This window comes from Ruditapes philippinarum, unplaced genomic scaffold (assembly GCF_026571515.1).
Source record: "Ruditapes philippinarum isolate M1 unplaced genomic scaffold, ASM2657151v2 ctg632_1_1_1_1, whole genome shotgun sequence".
Lineage (NCBI taxonomy): Eukaryota > Metazoa > Mollusca > Bivalvia > Venerida > Veneridae > Ruditapes > Ruditapes philippinarum.
Genome location: NW_026855964.1, coordinates 194,276 through 205,366, shown reverse-complemented (window position 1 = coordinate 205,366; position 11,091 = coordinate 194,276). Strand labels below are relative to the sequence as shown.

Below are 11,091 nucleotides of genomic sequence, written 5' to 3'. Positions count from 1 at the left end.
ATTTTTCCCCCAAAAATTGAATTGAACATGACACATCAAGTGTTTTCTTCCCCTTTTACAAAAATACCAATTATTTCTTCTTAAAAATTAGGGGTTTAGGGGCTGCTTCCCAGCATTATTAAAAAAAGCTGTGAACTGCTGTCATTAATTGTATGTCTGGCAGGACAAGGTCGACTTAGGCAAAGCAAGGTCAAGTGTTCCTTTTCAGATTTGTTCATACTGGATATAAGTAAAAAGGCTTCTGAGCTCTGAAAATTTGTAACTTGTAGTGTTTTTAATTAAGGGGAATTTTAAAGCTGCTGAAACAGGTTTAACATCTATATTATAACAAATTGCTAAATTTTTAAAATTAAATTGTCAATCTTTCAAATATGGGACAAAAACCATGGAAAAATTGAAAAATGATTGTAGATGGTGTGTACTAGGAATGAATAGTGGGCATTGCTCACCATTTCAGGCATACAAAGTGTGGCTTGATTATGGTGTCTGCAACTCAGGGCGGCATTGGTAAAGATGACGTGGTTGTAAAGTAAGAAAAAAGTATTTAACATTTTTATCTTTATCCCACCTCCCCCCCCACACTTCTGGAAGAAGGGGGGTCTTTGTTTTTTGAAAAATGTTGGTTTGGTCGGTCAGTAAGTGGTCTTCTCCGTCTGTAAGAACCACATGGTTTCTGCTATTATAAATTGAAAACTATAACTATCAAAGTCTTCACTTTTCAACATAAAAATGGTCCTAACTAGTAACTAACCCCTATTGATTTTGGGGGTCACCAAAGGTCAAAAGGTCAAGGTCATTTAAATATCAGAATGTTTTCCCCGCGATTTATATTGAAAACTGTAATATCACAAAGTCTACTGATTGGTCATAACTAGTGATGACCCTATGATTTTTCAAGGTCATTAGGTAAAAGGGTTCAAAGGTCACAGCAGCTTAAATGTAGAAGGTTTTTCCGCTATTACCTTGAAAAACTATTCATCACATATAGTCTTCTTTTTCCGACAATAAAGATTGGGTCTAACTAGAAGATGGACCCCTATTGATTTTAAGGTCATTAGGAAAAGAGGTCGCAAGGGTCACAATTGTCGCTTAAAATGACAGAATGGTTTTCGCTGATTATCTTGAAAACTATTCATAACAAAGTCTTCATATTTCACATACTGATTGGTCCATAAAACCTAAGCAGAAAAATTGAACCCCCCCCTATTGGGGGATTTTGGGGTCAAATGTCAAGGTCGCAATTGCCTTAAATTTGTCAGAATGGTTTCCCGCTGATTATCTTGAAAACTTTTTCATCAACAAATTCTTCATTTTCACATACTGATTGGTCATATGTAAGTAGATGACCCTATTGGGTATTTTTTGGGTCACTAGGTCAAAGGTCAAAGGTCACAGCAGCCTTAAAAGTAAAGTTAAATAGTAGAAAGAGCTAGAAGGGGGGCATATGTGTCGTTCGACATTTCTTGTAATATGATTTTTCTCTATTTTATAGAGTAACCTATCTAATAGTTTTTTGGATGAAGGTCCATGTTCATAGTTTGACCTTGATAATTTTGAGCCTGGAAAAAAGTTTAATAATTTAAGAACCCTCATCATTCAAGTATTTAAGAACAATTGCCCTAAAATAGATCACCAATCATGTTTAAGGAGTCAATGGTCAAGGTCAGTGGGTCTTTAAATGTGATAAAAAAATATATCTGTGAAAAATTATCATTTTATATGCCCTAAAGAATTTCGGGCATATTATGTTTTACCCTGTGTTGTCCGTTCATGCCGTCCGTTAGCAATTTGGTCTCCGGAGCATAACTTAAGTTCCATTTGGTCACAAGATTAATAGTTCATAGGATGATTGTTCATTATTAGGTAGAAGACCCCTATTGATTTTAGGGTCACAAGGTCAAAGGTCAAGGTCAATGTTACCTTAAAACTGAAAACAGTTTCCGGAACATAACTTAAGTGGCCATTTGGCCCACAGTGTTCAAACTTCAATAGGATGATTGTCCATATTAGGTAGAAGACCCCTATTGATTTTGGGGTCACAAGGTCAAGCTCACTATTACTTTAGAACTGAAAATAGTTTCTGGGGCATAACTTAAGTTCCATCTGGCCCACATTTCAAACTTCGTAGGATGATTGTCCATATTGGGTGGAAGAATCCTATTGATTTTGAGGTCACAAGGTCAAAGGTCATGGTCACTATTACTTTAAAACTGAAAACAGTTTCCTGAACATAACTTGAGTTCCATTTGGCCCACAGTGTTCAAACTTAATAGTATTATTGTCCATATTGGGTCAAAGACCCCTATTGATTTTGGGGTCACCAGGTCAAAGGTCAAGGTAACTTTAAATATCAGAATGGTTTCCGCTGATTATCTTGAAAACTGTATATCACAAAGTCATACTGATTGGTCATAACTAGTAGATGACCCTATTGATTTTCAGGTCATTAGGTAAAAGGTCAAGGTCACAGCAGCCTTAAATGTCAGAATGGTTTCCGCTGATTACCTTGAAAACTATTCATCACATAGTCTTCATTTTTCACATATTGATTGGTCATAACTAGAAGATGACCCCTATTGATTTTAAGATCATTAGGTCAAAGGTCAAGGTCACAATTGCCTTAAATGACAGAATGGTTTTCGCTGATTATCTTGAAAACTATTCATCACAAAGTCTTCATATTTCACATACTGATTGGTCATAACTAGCAGATGACCCCTATTGATTTTGGGGTCAAATGTCAAGGTCGCAATTGCCTTAAATGTCAGAATGGTTTCCGCTGATTATCTTGAAAACTTTTCATCACAAATTCTTCATATTTCACATACTGATTGGTCATATGTAGTAGATGACCCTATTGATTTTTTTGGTCACTAGGTCAAAGGTCAAGGTCACAGCAGCCTTAAAAGTATAAGTTAAATAGTAGAAAGAGCTAGAAGGGGGGCATATGTGTCGTTCGACATTTCTTGTAATATGATTTTTCTCTATTTTATAGAGTAACCTATCTAATAGTTTTTGGAATGAAGGTCCATGTTCATAGTTTGACCTTGATAATTTGAGCCTGGAAAAAGTTTAATAATTAAGACCCTCATCATTCAAGTATTTAAGAACAATTGCCCTAAAATAGATCACCAATCATGTTTAAGGAGTCAATGGTCAAGGTCAGTGGGGTCTTTAATGTGATAAAAATATATCTGTGAAAAATTATCATTTTTATATGCCCTAAAGAATTTCGGGCATATTATGTTTTACCCTGTGGTGTCCGTTCGTCCGTCCGTTAGCAATTTGGTCTCCGGAGCATAACTTAAGTTCCATTTGGTCCACAAGATTAATAGTTCATAGGATGATTGTTCATATTAGGTAGAAGACCCCTATTGATTTTAGGGTCACAAGGTCAAAGGTCAAGGTCAATGTTACCTTAAAACTGAAAACAGTTTCCGGAACATAACTTAAGTGCCATTTGGCCCACAGTGTTCAAACTTCATAGGATGATTGTCCATATTAGCTAGAAGACCCCTATTGATTTTGGGGTCACAAGGTCAAGCTCACTATTACTTTAGAACTGAAAATAGTTTCTGGGGCATAACTTAAGTTCCATCTGGCCCACATTGTTCAAACTTCGTAGGATGATTGTCCATATTGGGTGGAAGAATCCTATTGATTTTGAGGTCACAAGGTCAAAGGTCATGGTCACTATTACCTTAAAACTGAAAACAGTTTCCTGAACATAACTTGAGTTCCATTTGGCCCACAGTGTTCAAACTTCATAGTATTATTGTCCATATTGGGTCAAAGACCCCTATTGATTTTGGGTCACAAGGTCAAAGTTTAAGGTCACTATTACCTTAACAGTTCCGGAGTATAACATACCGGTAAGTAAGTTCCATTTAGCCCACAATATTCAAACTTCATAGGAGGATTGTTATTTAAAGGAGGTAATACTTTATTTAATTCCCATTCATCTTTACTAAAAAAAAAATCACTTTCGGGCATATAATGCTCTGCCTAGTGGTGCTCTTGTTATTTCATTTCATTACCTCCTTGAAATGCCAAAGGGTGGCATTACACTGATTGGCAGAAGGTTAAGGCCACCTAGAATGCCAAAGAGACTTTTTCTGGAAAAAAAAAATGGGTAATCGGGGCCTCAGCAAAAACTTCATTTTGTGCTGTTGATATAGGTCAGTTCTTTGAAAACTGAAATGATTTTGGTGTTAGTTTGTTTATGTACTTTTTAATATTTTATGCAAGATTGAAAATAAGTATAAAACATTTTGTATGTAATAAAACAGAAACAGACTAATTTATTTTCACTAGAACTACATGTATTTTTTGTTGTTGTCAATTGTTAGAAAGAGATTGAAATCTCAAATGATGATGAAGAGCTAGAAAATGTAGAGAGATGAAAGGAAGGTTGCTTTTAGATTTAGACAGGCATTAGACTAACATAGCCTTTAATATTTTGCAGCAAACAAGGAAAGGGTTCTTCAGCCATCTCCCTATTTGTGGCTGTCAACAGTGGTCGGCGATGGCAGGCATTTAACATGGTTAGATACAGCGAATAGTGCCAAACATTTTCTGAGGAAGAGAAAGTACATAGGCAAAACATTTTATACGCAGACATACTTTGAGAGGGAACTGTTTATGCATTATTCAGGCCAGAATCTGAAGAAGGCTAGAAGCCTTGGTGTTTGCGTAGGAGAATGTAGACGTCATCTTTTCCAACCATTTTGTGAGACAGAAATGGAGGCTTCAAATAAAGGGGCTAAGAGCGGACATTGAAGGAAAAGTATAAAGTTTGTTGCACGTACATATTGTATTGTTGATATGCCATGACTGTGATAGACATTATTGTTGTTTGAGATTGATTCTGATTGTTTTTGATCGGCTTGGTCTGAGGCTCTGTCTGGAAAAAAAAAAAAACGAAAAAAAAAAAGAAAGATGTAAATAACAGATTTGTTTTGTATTTGTCATTTTTGCTCGACGTTTTTTGAAAAAAAGTAGAGGTATTGTTATAGACATGTTGGTGTTGCCATTGACGTTGCCGTCCGCAAACTTGTATATTGATCATAACTTTTTAAGTTCTTGGTGTATTGTCTTCATACTTGGCAACAATAGTTCTCGGACCAATATCTTTTAGTAGACTAGACTACCCTTGACCTTCATGTATAAATGACCTTGACCTTCAAGGTTAAATGTCTAAATTTTGCTTGTTTTTGGCTGATTTTTGCTATTAGTGGCTATAACTTTTATACTTTTATATGGATTGCCTTCAAACTTAAACATAATAATCTTTTAGGTTTGACCTTTAAGTTGACCTTCACTCATAAATGACCTTGACTTTGAAGGTCAAATCATTGAAATTTTCAATTTTTTGCTGTTACTTAGGCTATAACTTTGTTATTATTGAATGGATTGTCTTCGTATTGTAACAGATCATTCTTTAGGATAAGGCCTTGATGTATATCAAACTCAAATTGACCTTGGCTCTTTTATGACCTTGACCTTGAAGGTTAAATCATTGTATTTTCACTGATTTTGCTATAATTGACTATAACTTTGTAACTAATTGATTATCCTTATACTCTGAATTTTGAACAAGATCTTTTATAAGGTTGAACTGACCTTGACCTTGAGCTTTAAATGACCTTTACTGTCAAGGTCAAATTATTAAATTTTGGTTAAATTGTCATTATTTTGTTATTTATGTAAGGTTTTGATTTAAACTTGGACAAAACAAGACTTTCTACCAAACAAACATAAATGACCTTGACTGTCAAGGTCAAATTAATGAAATTTTCTTCTTTTTTTTGTTATTGGCTATTATACCTATAACTTTGGTATTTATCAATGGATTGCCTTCATATCAAGACACAACATCTTTAAGGTCCAGTCCTACATGTACATTACACTCAAATTGCCCTTGGATCATGAATGACCTTGACCTTAAAGGTCAAATTGTTTTATTTTCACTGATTATTGATATGTGACTGTAACTTTGTAATTAAAATCAGTGGATTTTGTTTCTTACTTGAACAAAACAACCTTTTGGACAAGATATTTCTAAAGGCCGAACTGACCTTCAGATCTTAAGCTCTAAATGACTGTCAATGTCAAAGTATTGAATTTTGGTTATGTTGTCATAATTTTGTTATGTATGGATTTGATTCATATGTTGAGAAAACATATATTTTCTTAACATTGTCATTTATTTATGGAAAGGATTTATACTTCAGGACAAAACAACAAGTGTTACTTAGACTGATCTATTAGAGTTTAAAAAAGGAAAAACTTATTTCTTTCTTTTAATTTAATGATTTGTTTCAACCGTTTATTTGCTTTTAGAAAAAGAAAAAAGTCGAGGGTTGCTCCGACACGGTGGTGGCTCTTGTTGTATCACTGATACCTTAAGAGATCACTTTTAGACTGTCTGTCACAGAACTTGTCTTGAGGATCTTTCTGGACTTTTCTATGCTAACAAGATTATTGTGTCGGATTTCTTTGTCAATTCTACATATAGATATTTAAAACTGAAGGAATCTAATGTTCATTTTACGAAACATTTTTGGTTGGAAAATTCATATTATGAAAACAAGAACATTTTCATTGCTTCAAACTTATGGACGCTCCATTGACTAAAGATACTATTATTGGGTAATTTTTGACTCGTTTGCCCATTTCATAAAAAAAATTTGAGGGGGTTAAAGATGACAGCTTGAGAAAAGTAATACTATTCATAATCACCTATGGTACATCAAAATTAAGAAAACCCCCAAACGGTTTCTGAAAACATGCCAGTACAGCTGAGCTTAAGTTTTCATGGCTATGACCAAGCGGTACTGAACACAATTCGAAGATAGCATAAGTCCTCATTCTTATTGTTTGAAAGAGATATAATTATACAATAATGTATAATAAATTTTGCCAATGTATCGTAGTAAATTGTAATAAATTGCAATTTTGACATATTTACGTAACATTATGAAAAGATGGTAGGGAACACGCTGTTTTTAGCTCACCTGAGCATATGCTCAGGGTGAGCTATTAGGATCACTCTTCGACCGTCGTCTGTCGTCCGTCGTACGTCGTACGTTGTCCGTTCACACTTTTCAAACGACATCTCCTCTGAAACCATAAGGCAGATCATAATGAAACTTCACAGGGATGTTCCTTGTGTGAAGCCTTAACAAAGTTGTTCAAAGAATTCCATTCCATGCAGAACTCTGGTTGCCATGGCAACCAAAAGAAAAAACTTTAAACATCTTCTTCTAAAAAACCCAAAGAGCTAGAGCTTAGATATTTGGCATGAAACATCTTCTAGTGAGTGTCTACCAAGATTGTTCAAATAAAAGCCCTGGGGTCAAAATTGGTCCCGCCCCAGGGGGTCATTGATTTTCCCTATATGCATATAGTAAAAACTTAAAAAATCTTCTTTTAAAGAACCCAAAGAGCTAGAGCTAAGATATTAAGCATGAAAAATCTTCTAATGAGTGTCTACCAAGATTGTTCAAATAAAAGCCCTGGGGTCAAAATTGGCCCCGCCCCAGGGGGTCATTGATTTTCCCTATATGCATATAGTAAAAACTTAAAAAAACTTCTTCTGAAAAACCCAAAAAGCTAGAGCTTAAATATTTGGCATGAAACATGTTCTTATGAGTGTCTACCAAGTTTGTTCAAATAAAAGCCCTGGGGTCAAAATTGGCCCCGCCCCTGGGGGTCATTGATTTTCCCTATATGCATATAGTAAAAACTTTAAAAAATCTTCTTTTAAAGAACCCAAAGAGCTAGAGCTAAGATATTAAGCATGAAACATCTTCTAATGAGTGTCTACCAAGATTGTTCAAATAAAAGCCCTGGGGTCAAAATTGGCCCCGCCCCAGGGGGTCATTAATTTTCCCTATATGCATATAGTAAAAACTTAAAAAATCTTCTTCTAAAAAACCCAAAGAGCTAGAGCTTAGATATTTGGCATAAAACATGTTCTAATGGATGTCTACCAAGTTTGTTCAAATAAAAGCCCTGGGGTCAAAATTGGTCGGGCCCGGGCTGACATTGATTAATTTCCTTATATGTGTATAGCAAAAACTTAAAAGTCTTCTTTGAAAAAACCGGAATAGCTAGAGTTTAGATATTAAGCATGAAACATTTTCTAGTAAGTGTCTACAAAGATTGTTCAAATAAAAGCCCTTGGGTCAAAACTGGGCCTGCCCCAGGTGTGTCATTGTTTTTAACTATATGTGTAAAGAAAAAAACTTGACCAGCTAGACCTTAGATGTTAAGCATGAAATATCTTCTAATGGGTGTCTACCAAGATTATTCAAATAAAAGCCCTGGGGTTTAAACTTGCCCTGCTCCGAGGGGCCTATATACAGGTGAGCGACTTCAGGGCCATCATGGCCCTCTTGTTTGCTGTTGTTTTCCAATACATGTAGTTCGAAAATAATTTGAAAATTGAATCATACTTCTTTGTCAAATGTACAGTTATATAAGGAATTCAGGTAGACAGACGTTTAACTAGACATTTCACTCCCATTTTATACCAAAATTATTTTGATACGTATGATATACTACAATAGACCTTAATTTAACTAAAAAATGAAATTTTGTATGTCATTATTGTTAAAGTTTTATTTTTTACTTGATTAGAGAGATCTTTGATCTGATATCTTTTCAAATATTTATTCTTATTTAGGGAAGGATATCATATATGACCGGATATAATTGTATGAAAGTTGCAGTTCTTTAAAGATGTTAATGATAATAATTTATAAGTGATTATCTTTGCATTAAGTATATTTTTATATCAATAAGTAAAATAAAATCTGTAGATAATCTTGCATAATGTATTAAATATGATTATCTGATTAAATATTATTTTATTTTTGTTATAATTTATAACCAAAACTTATGGAGGAGTTTCTGTTACCATGACTTTGGTTTTAATTGGCTGAACATTGTCTAAAAATATTTCAATTGGTCCGATAAACAACTAATTAATAACTGTTGATGCTAAAGTGCAATGTTTATACAACTAATTTCAAAATAGTGATGTCAAACTGTTAATTGGTGGTCTCAGTGTTTATACAACTAATTAGGTGATGAGATTACTGTTAACACCACAATTACCTAAGTTTGTTTAATGGCTACTGTAAAGAAATAATTTAAAAGAATAATTAATTTTATGCACATTTTCTGCATTTCATTGATAGATATATTCACAAAAAAAAAACTAATAAATATATTTTATATATTGATATTATTTAAAAACTGTACTGGTAGTGGTTTCAATATTCAAACTAGTACTTACAATGTGTCTTTGTTGTTCATGAACATTTTCATTTTGTTATTCTATTATCTTTCTTGATTTATTATAAATAGAATTTTCTCATGTTACTCTTATAATAAAAACGATATTTCAGACATTTGTCTTTCATTTATACCTCTTATCATTCAACCCATATTTAAATGAGTATGAATGATAATCTTCTAATAATTCATCATAATTTTGTCCTCATTAAAACCAACATTTTTACTCCTAATAATTAACAGGAATTCTTCAAAACACTGTTTAAACGGAACAAAATTCACTTTTCTGAGCTGATACTATACTGTATCTATAGTGATCATAATTATTTACACATTCTGTTATATTTCAGAAAAATTATACTTTTATAATCATTCTTCAAATTCATAAATTCTTCTTAACAATACTCTCAAATTCAACAAAATGAATCATTAAATTGAATTTCCCCTTCATAATGAAAATAAATTTTCTTAATAAAAACATCTAAAAAATGGGAGTGAAACGTCCATACAATTAACAAAATGGGAGTGAAACGTCTAGGTGTGAACCGTCTTTGGAGTGAAACGTCTCAATAGTCAATAGTGAAATGTCTTGGGAGTGAAACGTCTGACATTCAGGAATTCAGACCCCCTTCTGCAAGGTCTCTGTGTACTTGCTTGTGAGGCTTACATACATACATACATAGAAAATATGACCCTAAGAGGTAAATGTTTAGATGATGTACACGAAATCGAGTCATTTTTTTGTTCAATCTTGAGATTTTTTGAACGACAACAACAACATTTTCACTGATGTTTCCGAAGCGGTCATTTTTAAGCCGCTCAATTAAATATTCTATGAAATTGGGAAACAAGTTCAAAATTATATGACAGTATGCCTAGTCAATGGAAAGTAATTCTATAGCATTAAAATTGTCTTCTTTTTTTGCGTAAAATAAATATATACTGAACCAAAAAAGAAACTTTCGCAAAGTATGTGCCAGTTGTTCAAGGGTACCACTTAGATGTACACACTTATATACATGTAGTAGCTTGTAAAACTCGTTTTGTTTGCAAAATCGGTTAATCCCCGTATAAAAGCCCAATATGTTTATTCAACGTTAAAATCGAGTTTCAAAAGGATTGAAAAACTGTACTAACATATCTACATTCAAACTTGGAGAAAGTTTCTTTTTTGTTTCAGTATACTACCTACCTGTTGTAATCTCTGCCATCACTGCAGCATATCTGTCCTGTGACAATGGTGGCGGTTATACGGTATGTTACAACACACTTTAAGTGCGTTAATAAATTATAGAAGATATTTTAAGTTTTTTTTTTTTATAAATACAGTATTTAGGCGTCGGTGTCAGCGTCCCTCTGGTGTAAGCTGGAGCTCCATAACTACTGAAGGGAATGGATTGAAACTTCACACACTTGTTCTCTGTGATTATCTAACATGATTGGCACAAGTCCCAAAACTCTGATTTGCTTTTTTTGCATAATTATGCCCCTTTTTCGACTTAGAAATTCTTGGTTAAGTTTTTGCGTGTAAGCAAGTATCTCCTAACTACTGAAGGGAATGGATTGAAACTTCACACACTTTCTAACATGATTGGCACAAGTCCCATAAGTAACAAGTCCCATAACTCTGATGCTTTTTTCCATAATTATGCCCTTTTTTCGACTTATAAATTCTTGGAAAAGTTTTTGCGTGTAAGCTGGTATCTCCATAACTACTGAAGAGTTTGTGCCTTTTATGGAACAATATTATGCATTCATAATAATAAAGCAGTGATTAACTCGGTAAAA

At 33.7% G+C, this 11,091-nt stretch overlaps 1 long non-coding RNA gene across 1 annotated transcript; it reads left to right on the top strand.

The window, feature by feature from the left end:
- The first annotated feature begins 2,368 nt into the window (after positions 1–2,368).
- On the top strand, positions 2,369–10,363 carry LOC132744982 (uncharacterized). Its single transcript, XR_009627774.1, has 2 exons — positions 2,369–8,495; positions 9,927–10,363. It is a non-coding gene; the product is annotated as an uncharacterized LOC132744982 (long non-coding RNA).
- The last annotated feature ends 728 nt before the right edge of the window (positions 10,364–11,091 follow it).